Genomic DNA, 5,000 nt, shown 5'->3' with positions numbered 1-5,000 from the left:
AGAGGAGGGACGGGAGAGGGGGGACGGGAGAGGGGGGACGAGAGAGGAGGGACGGGGAGGGACGGGAGAGGAGAGGAGCAGGAGAGACACATTTCACACAAACAGAGACACAAGACGGTAAAAGGCCATAAAGTAAGGTTTCTGAATGAGGGGATCGTTAGCGTGACGGTGTTCACCCTTAACGTGAGCTAGTTAGATTCACAGTGTCATGTGTGTGTCATGTATGTGTCATGTATATGTATGTAGCTGCGTGTGTCAGGAGGTCCTAGATTTTCAAAAACAAACATTAGTAGTTTGGCGTTGGGCTGAAATCAGACAAGTCCTCATAAGTACAGTAGGTGTGTGTGTGTGTTATTGGGTGTGTAGGTGTGTAGGTGTACAGCGGCCCCTGCTGGCGGCGAGGTGAGAGTAACGTCTCCTCCTCTCTCCTCTCCGTCCTGTCAGAGGTCATCAACAACAACATGATCTCACAAACACATCAAAGTAGAAAATGAATCTAGAATAATATTACAAAGACTATACGATCCCCTGATTCCCGACTCCCCCTCCCCTTTCCCCAAACCCCCCCCCCCCCATTAGAAGATCAATAACTACACTATGTGTCAGAGGTGGAGGTCCTCTGCACAGCGGCACCTTTAGAATAGAATATAAGTGTTTACTAATAATACAATTATCTGTAGTTGATATGAGTATCAGAGCTCTATGGCGCTTAAGAAGAAGCTGAGATACGATAAGAGGCGTGGTCTCAAACAGCGTCCCGCGCTCTTCGGGAGTAAACATCATTAAACATCATTAAACACACACACACACACACACACCCACATAAGGCGTCGTAATCGTAGCGTGCTATGCTATGCTACGCTACGGCCCAGCGTCCTTATGGAGAACAGAGGCGAGGACGCTGTTTGAGACGCGTTAGGAAACACAGTGAACGTGAAGGTTGGAAGCGGATGGATGTGGTCTGCAGGGTCTGAGGGGTGAGGCTGGTATGGATCGTGGATGGCAGTTTGAAGTCTAGACCCCCAGGATCAGAAATGCTAACAACTAGCTGCTACTGCTGAGGTGGCTACAGTTTACACGCTACTGCAGGTAAACACAACCTGCAAGAGAACAAACAGCAGCATCAGAAGCTAAAAGCTAAGCTAACACAGATGCTATCAGTTTCAGTTCATGTAGACGGGAAATTTTGGCAACGGTTTTTTGTTCCTTGAGCCGACTTATCGAAACCACTTAAGCCCGAGTGGAGCCACACAGGGCCGCAATACAAATGATTGCTGTGAATAGAAAAAAGTAAAAACTAGATGATTAAGGGACTTCCAGGTGCCCTGAAATAAAGAGCAGAACCCAGACTGTCCACTGGGTGGTGCTGTAGCACTGTAGACATTAGGAAGGGAGAACGTTACCAGGCTACCAGCAGAACTTCCCCAGTAAAGGTCAAAGGTCACATGGACACAAACACTAAACACCTAAAGGAAACTTCCTGTCAGCACATCTGAGCTGTAGTTAGACTCTAACACATGTTTGGAGTTTGACTTGAGTTTCTGCTGATGAATCAAGAATAATCACTGAGAATGTTCCAGATTTATGACCGCAGCTCCCCTGATCAAAAACAATGTATTATATGAGATGCTGACTGCTGGAATGAGCTCAGTAGAACAAGAAATTTATTTTCCCGTACGGGCTTAAGTGGTTAACTGAGTTAACTATTTACACTCCTCACTGTTCCTCAGGATTATTCTTTGTTTGAGCATTTTCACGTATGCTAGCTGGTATCTGGCTCTCTCTCTCTTCGGTTCTCTCTCTCTCTCCGGTTCTTCTGTCTTACAGCACACGGCCGTAACGTTGCCTCGACTCGTAGCCACACAGCGAGCTGCGTTCCCCGCCTCTCTGCGTGTTACGCGGTTCGTTAGCTATTCGGCCCTTCCCCCCCCCCCCGACGACACCCTGGAAACGGCGTAAAACCAGCGTAAAAAGCCCTTGTGTGCTCGTGTCCTTTAAAAATTAAAAGCCCTTGTTTCTGGAAAACGAGGGGTGGAACAAAAGAGAGCAACCAGGACGATGGCGTCCAGGTGAGTACGGCAGCAGTTTGTCCCTTCATGCTTCCTGTACGGCAGATTAAAGAGCAGCCGCATCAACCTGTTTCTTCTTCATGGCTGATGGGTAAATGCGGGTGTGTTGTACGTTTGTAGTCTCAGTGTGATTGACACACTCGCTCCTTACTCACAGTTTCAGCAAGTCGTGAAAAAAACGTCAAAAATCTCTACAAGCTACGCATGCTTCCCTCCCTCCTCTTCCTCACTGTTCCTGCTTCCCTCCTTCCTCTTCCTCACTGTTTCTGCCCCCCCTTCGTCCTCTTCCTCACTGTTTCTGCCTCCCTCCCTCCACTTCCTCACTGTTTCTGCCTCCCTCCCTCTTCCTCATTGTGTGTGTGATGTGATGTTTCCTCAGTCTCTGCTGTGGCGACCCCTTTCACACAGCAGGAAAGCCAGATCTTCCTCAGAGCTCAGGGACTTCAGGCACTTTCACGTCAGAGAAACCAAACCTTTGGCTCCATTCTGTACAAAGAGAAACAACAACCTTGCTACATTTACTGGTGCTGTGAAAACGTTCGCAGTTCTCTAGAGTTTTATACGAGAATCCTTTGGAGCTTGGGAGCAGAGGGTCAGGGGTCAGAGGTCAGGGGTCACAGGTAGCTGAATATGAGCCGCTGGGTTCCTCAGCCTGACCTTTAACACGTCAGCTCTTATCTACCTGTACCTGTGTACATGTATGTACATACACACACATGTGCACATGGGTTTACTCTTATCTGGATAGTGACTCACTGTGTATCAGTAAAGACTATGTAGGCTGATGTGTGTGTGTGTTTGTGTGTGTTTGAGGAAGATGAAGAGGAGGAGAAGCTAGTTTGAGGTGATTTCATTGTGTCATTGTTCCTCTGTGTGTGTGTAGATGTTCTTCTTCTCCTCTTCAGGTCTGTAGGTCTCTAATGGACCCTGATGGATCCATGCTCACGTGTTAGAGCCTCTAAAGCTCCTCTACATGAAGACAGAAGCTTAGTTACACACACTAATATGGTGACCTCTGACCTTTGACCCTGAACCCTCTGTATGTCGGCAGATACGTTGAACTTTTATTGTGGAGGGCAGAACTCCAAAGATCTACAGAGCTGAAGAGAAGCACAAACATCTACACACTGACAGAGGAACACACAGTGACTGAGATCAGATGCAAGTTTCCCCAAAATGTAAAATAGTTTTAAATAATAATAAACTGCTCTTGTTGTTGCTCATTTTCACACAAGAGTCCTTTGTCACTATTTCTTCACATTGTCTTCACTGATAGATCACTGATGTGGTTGAGGATGGAACAGGAGGGGGGGAGGGGAGGGGGCGAGAGCAGACAGACACAGAGATCTGTTCTTCTCTTAGAGCTTCAGGTGATGAAGGTGAGTGAGGCTGAACACAGGATTCAAAGGAAGCACCAATGATCTAACAGTTACCATCGCACAGATTCACAAGATCATCAAACCCGCCTGCGTCCGGCCCCCGGATCAGACCAGGGGGCGGGGCTTTACGTGAGGCTCATTGTTTTCATTTTTATCATTTCAACACAAAAATAACAACTTTAAAGTTTACAGTAAACAAGGAGGTGTAAAGTGCGGAGAGAGCGTCGCCCTTTGTTTTCCTCTTATTTTCTAAATTTTCAGGAGAAAAGTCGCCCGAAACTTTTCAGATTTTTTTTGTAGGAGGTTAAAAAGAAAAGTGAAGTAGAGAATGAGACGGATTCACTTCCTGCTGAGCGAACAGGAAGCGACTGAAATCAGCTGATCAACTCAACAACGACAGGTGTGTATTTACAGTGTGCATAGAAAACTAAACCATGACACAAATCGACCTTTTTCACCGACGTCGGACACGGTTACCACGGCAACAAGACTCTCAAGGTCTTTCTAAACAACAACTCGGTTTTGGTTTCTTCCTCGGAAGACATTTTAGAGACTTTAGCTCCGCCTGCCAGCGCAGCGAGTCACGTGACCGGTGACGTCGCGTGGAAAAGGTCAAACTGAAAAACGACTCAAACCCAAACCTGATATGTTCATGCGTCACTTTTAAATGGAGGCAGCTGGAGGCTCAGCGGCGCCGCCTGCTGCTCTGCTCTGCTGCTGCTTTTCACTTCACATTAGTTTCATTTTTCGGAGCGGTTGCCCTAAACATGGGAAGGCAGGATTATCAGCCAGCCCACCCCCCCCCCCCCCTCCCCCCCAGGGGCCCTAAGAGTTACTCCAAGGTCATCAAAATAATCTCAGGGTGATTTGTGCGTTCTAGCCTTTAAACGAGGCTATGTAACTTTTGAATATAATATATAAAAAGATGAATTTATAAACAATAGAACTCATCATCATCATCATCATCATCATCAGTACACCCAGAGGACGAAGTAAACACACTCTACCTCCGTGTGTTGTTTTCTTCTTTTTGGTCCTGTCAGTCAGGTCTCCTAATGATGATGTCATCAAACAACTGACTCAAGGGCATCTTGGGAAATGTCACCATTTAACACACCGTCACCTCCTCATTACCACTTTTGGCCACAGAGGGCACTGTTACACAAGTTACATAGACTCGCTTGGTCAGTTTATGAACAGAGATTGAAAGCAGCACTATGTAGTTTTTGGGGCCCTCTAGTGTCGTGTTGCGGTCGTTTATTTACTTGAAGGTAACTGTTGGAAACATCGCTGTGGAGGAATCGGGCCGATGAGATCGACTGTTTTAAAATCCACTCATTGTGTGTTGGACAGGAGTGTGTCGTCCTCTACGCTCCCTGCTTGGACCGCAGCGCTCACTCATACTAAAATCCTCTTCTCTGGTACCGAGTTCAATCAGAGGTAAGAGTTTCTCCTCCCCATGTTATATGAGCGCTAACACGGCACACACCAAAGGAAAATAGAGCTGACGCCACAGCTCAGCCGCTCTGGGAGCTCCGGCCAGGTGGCACTT

Source organism: Genypterus blacodes, unplaced genomic scaffold (assembly GCF_046128005.1).
Source record: "Genypterus blacodes isolate CSIRO-AG114 ecotype Tasmania unplaced genomic scaffold, CSIRO-AGI_Gbla_v1 ptg000430l_1, whole genome shotgun sequence".
Taxonomy (NCBI): domain Eukaryota; kingdom Metazoa; phylum Chordata; class Actinopteri; order Ophidiiformes; family Ophidiidae; genus Genypterus; species Genypterus blacodes.
This window is presented reverse-complemented; position numbering follows the sequence as displayed.